This window comes from Cherax quadricarinatus, chromosome 89 (assembly GCF_038502225.1).
Source record: "Cherax quadricarinatus isolate ZL_2023a chromosome 89, ASM3850222v1, whole genome shotgun sequence".
In the NCBI taxonomy this organism is placed as follows: Eukaryota; Metazoa; Arthropoda; class Malacostraca; order Decapoda; family Parastacidae; genus Cherax; species Cherax quadricarinatus.
The window spans coordinates 10,141,594-10,154,522 of record NC_091380.1 but is presented as its reverse complement, the minus strand read 5'-3'; the positions used below and the strand labels follow the sequence as shown (position 1 = coordinate 10,154,522).

At 40.2% G+C, this 12,929-nt stretch overlaps 1 protein-coding gene across 2 annotated transcripts in view; it reads left to right on the top strand.

Moving 5' to 3' along the window:
- The first annotated feature begins 4,703 nt into the window (after nucleotides 1-4,703).
- Nucleotides 4,704-12,929, top strand: part of LOC128697308 (tetratricopeptide repeat protein 5-like) — a 187,968-nt gene continuing 179,742 nt past the window's right edge. For both annotated transcript variants that reach the window (XM_070104170.1, XM_070104169.1), the window contains exon 1: nucleotides 4,704-4,840. The gene's annotated coding sequence lies outside the window, so the exon portion shown is untranslated. The remainder of the gene's footprint in view (nucleotides 4,841-12,929) is intronic.

Sequence of the window (12,929 nt, the reverse complement as noted above, 5' to 3'; positions counted from 1 at the left end):
GTAAAATGAGTGAATAAGGGTAGGACCGGGTGACTGGCGCATCGCCATGGACTGTGTCCCGGGGAAAATTACCCTTGGTTTAATCATCACTCATTGGTCTCAGATCTTAATGGAGTGATCTCTAATGTGTATAATAATTATGAGACATTAAATCGTCTTGTGAATTGTAACGTAATTAATGATAATAACGCTAAGTTAAGAGAATGCGTGAAGTGAAATAAGTCGCCTTGCTCTGAGTGAACACGCTAGACCTCGTTGTTCTCGTCCCGAGGAAAGTGAAGTTCATTGAGTCACGACTTCTAAACCGGGACAAACCAACGGATACCTCGTCCTGCTGGAATGAGAACCGTGTCGGTGTAGCAGGACATCGGAATGAGATGGTGAATGGAGGAAATAAGGAGTATCAATCACCCACAGTTAAGTAACCCTTCTAGTTATAGCAGACTGATACTGGCCAGTTAGGTATGTTGTAATTGGATAGGTTATGGGTGATCCAGCTACATCAAGTGACCACCAGAGAATATCTGGTAAGTGGTGGGATTATATACAAATGTTTTTCCTTGATGGATATATCCATGTGTAACCTACCCCCCCCCCCTTCATTCAGTTACACTAATATAATCTATACAGTCCACAATTAATTATTAGCGCCGTACTTGTGGGTGCTATCCAATCTATACTGGTCCCGGATAGATATGGATAAGATTGTGAGGTCGAAGGCCCCCCTGCAGTGACCAGAGGTGGTGAAGTTTTCTCACATATCTACACGGGGTGACTACGGTAAACAATATATGGTTGTCTCCCAATGAGATTACTTGTATGTATATAATGTGGAGGTACATAAAGGTAATCACCCCTATAAAATTTTCCACATCTGCCCGCTGGTCCTTCCTGAACAGGATGCAATCAGTGAAAAAAAAATAATTGAATTAATTACTTAATAATTAAGTGACTGATTGAAGGAAGTGGGTATAGGGTACACAAGTTTAATCGATCGTGTGGTGGATGATAATTAGCCCAATTAATTGCTAGCACATGTGTGGCTAGGATTTATACAAGAGTAAAGTGCAAGAATTACTCTTATAAGGCGCCTACTTAAGTTGTATAATCAGTGATTAATAATTCTCTAACCATGACTGGATCTGATGGAGTTAATGTGGCTGACAAGTCCGTGAATTTTAGAGTAATGAAAGCATCATTACAGGCTATTAAAGGCCATGTGACGAAGGCATTTGATTTAATGAATCAAAGAACCGTGAACCCTAATGAATTAAAGTTATATTTAGATGCTTTAGAGAGTAGATTTGAGTGGTACAAATTGTGGTTTAAAGACTGTGAAAGAGATCTGCTGGAGAATTGTGCAGATGGAATGGAAATGAATGTTTTAATTAATCAACATTACGAATTGGAAGAAAAACTGTCTTGTAAAAGTAAGGCTTTGAATAAATTAAAGGGTGTAAGCCAGGCAGTTGGTCAACCTATTAATGCAAAGGGTGGGTTTGCCAAACCTCCAGAGTACGGTCTGGAGGAAATCAGACTAGGTCGGCAGGAATTAATTGTTCAATTGCAGACTAGTCAGCCAAACAGTTCTAAGGATATAACACATAATGACTCTGAAGTATCTGTCAAGTCGCAAAAGGGAAAAATAATCCCAGTGGTAATAATCATAGTTAAGAGTTAAATAGGCACATATCAAGTCAGGAATCAGTAATAGTGGTTCCTCACATCAAGGTAAGAGGAATAAGTACCTCAGTAAGGGTAACCCAGTTAATAAGAGGTCAGGCAAGGAAAAGAGAGACTGCCTCTTCTGCCAGGGTACTCATTTCACTAAAAATTGTAATGCATATAATTCATGGGATATTAAAGTGGAAAGAATGAAAGAACTTGACAGATTTATCAGATGTCTAGACAATCATAATGTAAAGGATTGTCATACCAAATTGAACAGTTGCTATCAATGCAACAAGGGAAGACACCATACAGTTATGTGCAGGGTTGTATGTAATTCTTATAATAATGGTGACAATAATGATAATGTTAATAACCCTGACACTACAGTGACTGATGTAAAGGTTGCAGCTAATGGCAATAATGATGGCCTAGCTGAGGTAGCCTTGCCGGCGTTGGATGTAATAATTCAGGATAAAGGGCATAAATCCAAAACCATGCGGCGTCACTCTCCTCAACACTGGTACGGGCCATGTAATATATGGCAAACTACCGCCTAGTAATAATGACTAGAGGAAGTAGTGAATACAGCCACGGTGTCTTGCTCATAAAAGGTCAACCCAGTACAAGTATTCTTCTATCGAGAATGATACTGAACCGGTCTAATTTGTGGGAGCTGGACAGCATAGGGATTAATATAAATGAGGAAAGTCCAAATGATTCCTTTACTCAGGAACAATACCTGAAGGATGTTAAATGTGAATCTGGACATTACTGGGTGCGACTTCCGTGGAAGCTCGACCGTCCAGAAATACCTACTAATTATAGGATGCCGTATGGACAGTTAAGGGCCCAGCTCTGCGAACTGAGCAAGACACCAAAATTGTTGACTGCTTATAATGATATAATTAATAAACAGTTAAATAATAAATTGTTCTTACTTCAGGCGACGATAAATGCACACCTTAAGTGCACAGGTGGTCCACTGAGCGAAGTAATTGGGTAAATAATCTTATGTGGACAATTTCCGGGTGTGACGTCAACTGAAGAGGAACTAATGAGGATATGTGAAGGGGTTAATGAAATAATGCAGTAATGTGCTGGGGCTGACTTGGGACACTGAGAAAGACTTGTTATTGTTAAAGTCCCGTAATTCCAGTATGCCCAATAAATTAACCCAGGGAGCATAGGCTTAGTGTCACACCTTACAATAAGAGGGAAATTGTTAATACCAGAAGCATGGAGGCTTGAGTGTGCTTTGGGTGGAGCCCTACCTGAGGAGTTAACAGGTGGAAAGAATTAATGGGTGATTATGTAAATACCAATGTTGGAGTTCCCAAGCCAGGTGGCCAGTGAAGATGGGAAAATTGTACTCCACATTAGGTAAGTCGTCTAGCAACGACCTCCGCCTGCCGCAGTGTGGAAAATATTTTAATTTTCGAAGCTATAGTGCCTAATAGGTGTTTAATGTGTCTATATGAGTCAAAAATGTATTTGACAATAGGATAGAACCAAGAGTTCCCTTTGCGCATGCGCGGATGTGCGGGGGTATAGGTCGAACTGGGGCACGAGAGGCGGGAGTGTTTTGAATGTAGTGAGGAGGCTGGGAAAGCATGGAACCAGGAAATTGGCGTTCACGGCGGCCTAAGGATTAATATAGGCCTCATTTCATATTAGGAAGTGTCGTAACTGTTCCTGGTGGAGAGTGAGGGAACGTGATTTACAGGACCACCGTAATAGAGTGGTAAAATGAGTGAATAAGGGTAGGACCGGGTGACTGGCGCATCGCCATGGACTGTGTCCCGGGGAAAATTACCCTTGGTTTAATCATCACTCATTGGTCTCAGATCTTAATGGAGTGATCTCTAATGTGTATAATAATTATGAGACATTAAATCGTCTTGTGAATTGTAACGTAATTAATGATAATAACGCTAAGTTAAGAGAATGCGTGAAGTGAAATAAGTCGCCTTGCTCTGAGTGAACACGCTAGACCTCGTTGTTCCAGTCCCGAGGAAAGTGAAGTTCATTGAGTCACGACTTCTAAACCGGGACAAACCAACGGATACCTCGTCCTGCTGGAATGAGAACCGTGTCGGTGTAGCAGGACATCGGAATGAGATGCATCAAAACAAAGTTGTTGTGGTATAAGCGATGCCCTGACACATCAAAACAAAGTTGTTGTGGTATAAGCGACGCCCTGACACATCAAAACAAAGTTGTTGTGGTATAAGCGACGCCCTGACACATCAAAACAAAGTTGTTGTGGTATAAGCGATGCCCTGACACATCAAAACAAAGTTGTTGTGGTATAAGCGACGCCCTGACACATCAAAACAAAGTTGTTGTGGTATAAGCGATGCCCTGACACATCGAAACAAAGTTGTTGTGGTATAAGCGACGCCCTGACACATCAAAACAAAGTTGTTGTGGTATAAGCGACGCCCTGACACATCAAAACAAAGTTGTTGTGGTATAAGCGACGTCCTGACACATCAAAACAAAGTTGTTGTGGTATAAGCGATGCCCTGACACATCAAAACAAAGTTGTTATGGTATAAGCGACGCCCTGACACATCAAAACAAAGTTGTTGTGGTATAAGCGACGCCCTGACACATCAAAACAAAGTTGTTGTGGTATAAGCAATGCCCTGACACATCAAAACAAAGTTGTTGTGGTATAAGCGACGCCCTGACACATCAAAACAAAGTTGTTGTGGTATAAGCAATGCCCTGACACATCAAAACAAAGTTGTTGTGGTATAAGCGACGCCCTGACACATCAAAACAAAGTTGTTGTGGTATAAGCGACGCCCTGACACATCAAAACAAAGTTGTTGTGGTATAAGCGACGCCCTGACACATCAAAACAAAGTTGTTGTGGTATAAGCGACGCCCTGACACATCAAAACAAAGTTGTTGTGGTATAAGCGACGCCCTGACACATCAAAACAAAGTTGTTGTGGTATAAGCGACGCCCTGACACATCAAAACAAAGTTGTTGTGGTATAAGCGATGCCCTGACACATCAAAACAAAGTTGTTGTGGTATAAGCGACGCCCTGACACATCAAAACAAAGTTGTTGTGGTATAAGCGACGCCCTGACATCAAAACAAAGTTGTTGTGGTATAAGCGACGCCCTGACACATCAAAACAAACCCTCCACCAGCGGTAAGTAACTTTATTTAGGTAAATAAGTAGGTACAGCCATACATAAGTTACACTTACACACATATATGTGACTATAGTGTTTATATATATGTGATAGTAGGAGCAGCAGTAAGTTTGTCGTAAGATGCACCTAAGTTTAAGACGGACGTAAGTTCCCCTGTCTTATAATAATGTTTATTTTTCTCTTATAATTTACCTTGTATATAATTACTGTCATATTTTGTGTGTTTGGTGAAGGTGAAGTTCAGGATCTTTACTTAATTACTGGTATATCTTAACATATATTTGATGATAACTGTGTTGTAGACGTGTGAGTCAAGTTTAGACCTCTACAACACACATGTGTCTTATTGTTCAACACACATGTGTCTTATTGTACAACACATATGTGTCTTATTGTACAACACATATGTGTCTTATTGTACAACACATATGTGTCTTATTGTACAACACATGTGTCTTATTGTTCAACACATATGTGTCTTATTGTACAACACACATGTGTCTAATTGTACAACACATGTGTCTTATTGTACAACACACATGTGTCTTATTGTACAACACACATGTGTCTTATTGTACAACACACGTGTCTTATTGTACAACACACATGTGTCTTATTGTACAACACACATGTGTCTTATTGTACAACACACATGTGACTTATTGTACAACACACATGTGGCTTATTGTACAACACACATGTGTCTTATTGTACAACACACATGTGTCTTATTGTACAACACACATGTGTCTTATTGTACAACACACATGTGTCTTATTGTACAACACACATGTGTCTTATTGTACAACACACATGTGTCTTATTGTACAACACATATGTGTCTTATTGTACAACACACATGTGTCTTATTGTACAACACACATGTATCTTATTATACAACACACGTGTCTTATTGTACAATACACATGTGTCTTATTGTACAACACACATGTGTCTTATTATACAATACACATGTGTCTTATTGTATAACACATGTGTCTTATTATACAAATCACATGTGTCTTATTATACAATACACATGTGTCTTATTATACAACACACATGTGTCTTATACAATACACATGTGTCTTATTATACAATACACATGTGTCTTATTGTACAACACACATAGTGACTATCTGTCCATTTAACTTTATTTACCATTACTTAATTTAGTCCCTGATATATTTTCTCCTTTATTTTAGCTTGATATAACTGCCTTAGTTCATATATTCACAATTGTTAAAATATTCTCAGGTGCTAAAGTGTAATAAGTTCACTATTTTGTCATTATATTCCAAAACTCATTTATTTGATTACCACTTTATTTTTCACCACAACTTATATTAGTTCCTTTTATATTGTTTTTCCCTAATTCTAACTTTAAAAAATTACCTTTGAAGTACTACCTACTATCATATTCCCAAACTCCATTATTTGATCATCACTTTATTTGTTCACCACTAATTATTTTAGTCCTTTATTTTGTCTCCTTTATTTTAGCTTTAAAAAATTACCTTAGCTCATTATTTTTACATTTGTTAAATAATTCAGGTGCTATTTTTTAGCTTTAGAATATTTACTTTGTTTTATACTTAATTCTAACTATAGATTCACTACAAATCTTATGATTACAAGCATTGATCCTGATACCAACCTCTTATTGAATGACTTAAATGATTCAAATAGTTACTGTAATTACTACACAGCAGAACAATCAAAGGCACTTCTCAGAGCCAACAACAACATAACTATCTTTAAGTACAATATCAGATCTTTAAGTAAACATTACGATCACCTCATAGCATTACTAAATTCCTTGCATGCCAATATGTCCATCATTACACTAACTGAAACCTGGCTAAAGCCTGATACTACAGATGTCTATGCCATTCTTGGTTACACAGCCATACACAACTGTAGGCCAGACCAACAAGGGGGTGGCATAGCTATATACTACTCAGACCAACTAGAATGTATCATTAATACTTGCACAAGGGATGAACATGGGGAATATATAATAACTAAATTCAAATCCAAATACCTACAAAAACCTCTCACAGTGATAAACATCTACAGAGTTCCACAGTCAAACATTAGCCGTTTTAGTGACAACACTCTTCAGGTCACTTGTTCTATCTAGGCTGGAATATTGCTGCACACTAACAGCACCTTTCAAGGCAGGTGAAATTGCTGACCTAGAAAATGTACAAAGAACCTTCACGGCGCGCATAACGGAGATAAAACACCTCAATTACTGGGAGCGCTTGAGGTTCCTAAACCTGTATTCCCTGGAACGCAGGCGGGAGAGATACATGATTATATACACCTGGAAAATCCTAGAGGGACTAGTACTGAACTTGCACACGAAAATCACTCACTATGAAAGCAAAAGACTTGGCAGACGATGCAACATCCCCCCAATGAAAAGCAGGGGTATCACTAGCACGTTAAGAGACCATACAATAAGTGTCAGGGGCCCGAGACTGTTCAACTGCCTCCCAGCATACATAAGGGGGATTACCAACAGACCCCTGGCAGTCTTCAAGCTGGCACTGGACAAGCACCTAAAGTCGTTTCCTGACCAGCTGGGCTGTGGCTCGTACGTTGGTTTGTGTGCAGCCAGCAGCAACAGCCTGGTTGATCAGGCTCTGATCCACCAGGAGGCCTGGTCACAGACCGGGCCGCGGGGGCATTGACCCCTGGAACACTCTCCAGGTAAACTCCAGGTATGATAACTGATGCACGCATGAACAAAGATCACTTACTACTCTCAGGTGATTTCAATATAAATCTCCTGCAAGACCAGGACCCACACGTAACTGAATTCACAAACACAATGAATAACTGCATGTTGCTACCAACAGTAACAAAACCTACAAGAGTTACAGAGGCTAGTGTTTCCCTACTTGACCACATCTGGACCAACACAATATCTCCTTTAAAATCAGGCATAATCACAGATAATACCACAGACCACTACCCTACTTTCCTCATAACAACTCTTGGTAAATTACCCCATGACACTACTAAAGTCACCTTCAGACTTCACAATGAGGCAGCCATTAATAACTTCACAACAGCAGTAACAAACATTGACTGGCACACTGAGCTAGAAATCTATACAGATGTTGACAAATGTATTAATAATTTTCTAAAAAAGACCCAATACCTCTATAACAAGCACTGCCCTAAAAAAACTAAACAGATGACAGCTAAGAGACTGAACAGTCCCTGGCTAACACCCAGCATCCTCAAATCCATAAACACAAAACACCTATACGAAAAACAGTACAGAATGAGTCACCTCATATTCACTAACAATGATGATCTGATAAGAAATGTCACCATATCAAAAACAATATACTCAGATCACAACATAATTGAGGTTCAGACATGTATGCGAGGAGCCCCAGACCGACAAAATGAGACTAGTCACGAGGGAGCATTCACCAAATTCAACTTCAATAACAAAAACATAAAGTGGGACCAAGTAAACCAAGTCCTAACCGATATAAGCTGGGAAGATATACTAAGCAACACAGACCCAAACTTATGCCTAGAACAGATTAACTCGGTGGCACTCGATGTATGCACAAGGCTTATTCCTCTAAGAAAAAGGAGGAGTAGATGTAAAATAGAAAGAGACAGGCGCTCCCTTTACAGGCGACGGAAAAGAATAACAGAGCGGCTAAAAGAGGTCAATATATCTGAAATGCGCAGGGAGACACTGGTCAGAGAAATAGCAAGCATCGAACTTAAGCTAAAAGAATCCTTTAGGAGTCAGGAATCGCGGGAAGAACTAAAAGCTATAAATGAAATCGAAAGAAACCCAAAGTATTTCTTCTCCTATGCCAAATCAAAATCGAGAACAACGCCCAGTATTGGGCCCCTACTTAAACAAGATGGGTCCTACACAGATGACAGCAAGGAAATGAGTGAGCTACTCAAGTCCCAATATGACTCAGTTTTTAGCAAGCCGCTAACCAGACTGAGAGTCGAAGATCAAAATGAATTTTTTATGAGAGAGCCACAAAATTTGATTAACACAAGCCTATCCGATGTTATCCTGACGCCAAATGACTTCGAACAGGCGATAAATGACATGCCCATGCACTCTGCCCCAGGGCCAGACTCATGGAACTGTGTGTTCATCAAGAACTGCAAGAAGCCCCTATCACGAGCCTTTTCCATCCTATGGAGAGGGAGCATGGACACGGGGGTCGTCCCTCAGTTACTAAAAACAACAGACATAGCCCCACTCCACAAAGGGGGCAGTAAAGCAACAGCAAAGAACTACAGACCAATAGCACTAACATCCCATATCATAAAAATCTTTGAAAGGGTCCTAAGAAGCAAGATCACCACCCATCTAGAAACCCATCAGTTACACAACCCAGGGCAACATGGGTTTAGAACAGGTCGCTCCTGTCTGTCTCAGCTACTGGATCACTACGACAAGGTCCTAAATGCACTAGAAGACAAAAAGAATGCAGATGTAATATATACAGACTTTGCAAAAGCCTTCGACAAGTGTGACCATGGCGTAATAGCGCACAAAATGCGCGCTAAAGGAATAACAGGAAAAGTCGGTCGATGGATCTATAATTTCCTCACTAACAGAACACAGAGAGTAGTCGTCAACAGAGTAAAGTCCGAGGCAGCTACGGTGAAAAGCTCTGTTCCACAAGGCACAGTACTAGCTCCCATCATGTTCCTCATCCTCATATCCGACATAGACAAGGATGTCAGCCACAGCACCGTGTCTTCCTTTGCAGATGACACCCGAATCTGCATGACAGTGTCTTCCATTGCAGACACTGCAAGGCTCCAGGCGGACATCAACCAAATCTTTCAGTGGGCTGCAGAAAACAATATGAAGTTCAACGATGAGAAATTTCAATTACTCAGATATGGTAAACATGAGGAAATTAAATCTTCATCAGAGTACAAAACAAATTCTGGCCACGAAATAGAGCGAAACACCAACGTCAAAGACCTGGGAGTGATTATGTCGGAGGATCTCACCTTCAAGGACCATAACATTGTATCAATCGCATCTGCTAGAAAAATGACAGGATGGATAATGAGAACCTTCAAAACTAGGGAGGCCAAGCCCATGATGACACTCTTCAGGTCACTTGTTCTATCTAGGCTGGAATATTGCTGCACTCTAACAGCACCTTTCAAGGCAGGTGAAATTGCCGACCTAGAAAATGTACAGAGAACTTTCACGGCGCGCATAACGGAGATAAAACACCTCAATTACTGGGAGCGCTTGAGGTTTCTAAACCTGTATTCCCTGGAAAATCCTAGAGGGACTAGTACCGAACTTGCACATGAAAATCACTCACTACGAAAGCAAAAGACTTGGCAGACGATGCACCATCCCCCCAATGAAAAGCAGGGGTGTCACTAGCACGTTAAGAGACCATACAATAAGTGTCAGGGGCCCGAGACTGTTCAACTGCCTCCCAGCACACATAAGGGGGATTACCAACAGACCCCTGGCAGTCTTCAAGCTGGCACTGGACAAGCACCTAAAGTCAGTTCCTGATCAGCCGGGCTGTGGCTCGTACGTTGGTTTGCGTGCAGCCAGCAGCAACAGCCTGGTTGATCAGGCGCTGATCCACCAGGAGGCCTGGTCACAGACCGGGCCGCGGGGGCGTTGACCCCCGAAACTCTCTCCAGGTAAACTCCAGGTAAACATAACCAGAGACTAAACAAAACGTTACTCATCAATCCTAACCAGCCTGATAAGAAGGGCAAAAAAATTGTATTATGAGAACAGATTATCCAACTTACGAGGTGATATAAAAAAGACCCGGAAAACCCTATAAGAAATTCTAAGAACAAAAAAGATATTACGAAATAGCGAAATTAAATTAGCAAAATCAGATGAACCCCAACTCCCACCAACGGAAACAGCAAACAGACTCAATGATTTCTTCTCCACTATAGGAAAAAACCTTGCCAATAAAATCCCAAGCTCAGATACCCCACCAAATGATTATCTCACTGGCAACTACCCGAACACACTGTTCCTAGCTCCGACTAACCCATACGAACTCTCCCTTATTATCAACACACTAAAAATCAAGACAGGAGATTTAAATACCTTACCATCCTTTATATACAAAAAAGTGTCACAAGTGCTATCACCAATCATTGCAACACTCTTTAACAAATCCATTGAATCCTCAACCTTCCCTACAGGTCTCAAAATAGCAAGGGTCACCCCGATCCATAAAGGAGGAGACCAAACAGAGTTGAATAACTGTAGGCCAATATCCAACTTACACCCTCTCTCAAAAATCTTCGAAAAATTAATTCATAAACGAATCTACTCCTACCTCATCTCCCACAACATACTCAACCCCTGCCAATTTGGGTTCAGGCCTAATAAAAATACTAATGATGCTATTATACACATGCTAGAACATATGTACACTGCAATAGAGAAAAAAGAAGTCCCACTGGGGATCTTCATTGACTTACGTAAAGCTTTTGATACAGTTGACCATGACTTGCTCCACATAAAATTGTCGCACTATGGTATAAGAGGGCACTCCCTCAACTACCTCAAGTCATACCTCAGCAACAGAAGCCAATATGTGTACACAAATGGGGCAAACTCTTCCACATAGCCAATTACAGTTGGTGTCCCACAGGGAAGTGTCCTTGGCCCTCTTCTCTTTCTCCTGTACATAAATGACCTACCAAATGCATCGCAACTACTCAAACCCACACTATTTGCAGATGGCACTACATACGTCTTCTCTCACCCGAGCCCAGTCATGCTAGCCAATACTGTAAATACCGAATTACAGAAAATATCTACCTGGATGAGGACTAACAAACTTACACTAAACATTGACAAAACCTACTTCATTCAGTTTGGTAACAGAGCTACAGATGTCCCTCTTAACATAATGATAAATGGATCACCTATCACAAAACTAACAGAGGGAAAATTCTTAGGAATCCACCTTGATAATAGACTTAAATTTCATACACATATACAACAAATTTCTAAGAAAATTTCCAAGACCGTAGGCATACTATCGAAGATATGGTACTATGTTCCACAATCGGCCCTCCTGGCCCTATATCACTCACTTATTTACCCCTATCTCACCTATGGTATTTGTGCATGGGGCTCAACAACAATAAACCATCTCAGACCACTAATTACCCAACAAAAGGCTGCAGTCAGAATAACAAATTCCCAATACAGGCAACACACTCCACCAATATTCAAAACTCTAAACCTACTCACCATACAAAACATCCATACTTATTACTGCATGTACTACTTACATAGAACACTTAACTCTGATGTAAACCCTCCCCTCAAACATCTTACCAACCTCAACAGAACACATGACCATAACACAAGACACAGATCACACTTTGATGTTCCTCGAGTCCATCTCACGCTATGCAAAAACTCAATGCACATAAAAGGCCCTAAAATCTGGAATTCATTACCTGTAAATATAAAAGAAACACTACCTGTTTATAAATTCAAGTCTCTTCTCAAAGATCACTTACTCACTCAAAACCAAATAAATACTGAATAACTGAACCTTATAAATTGTATATCTTAAATGTTTCTCATAATTATATCACATAAATGTTAAACCTAAGACCCAATCTAACTTTGTTATTTTTTAAATACACTACCTAACAGAATACTCCATTCTACTGAATGTACAGCAATGCATGCAACCATATGACCTGTCTTTGTAATACAGTGGACCCCCAGTATTCGATATTAATCCGTTCCTGAGAGCTCATCGAATACCGAAAATATCGAAAAGCGAATCAATTTTCCCCATAAGAAATAATGGAAATCAAATTAATCCGTGCAAGACACCCAAAAGTATGAAAAAAAAAATTTTTACCACATGAAACATTAATTTTAATACACACAAACTGAAGAAGACATGCACAGTTGCATGACACTTACCTTTATTGAAGATCTGGTGATGATTGATGGGATGGGAGGAGGAGAGAGTGTTAGTGTGGATGGTGTTAGGACTTGAGGTAGCAAGTCCTTTTCTGGGGTTACTTCCCTTCTTC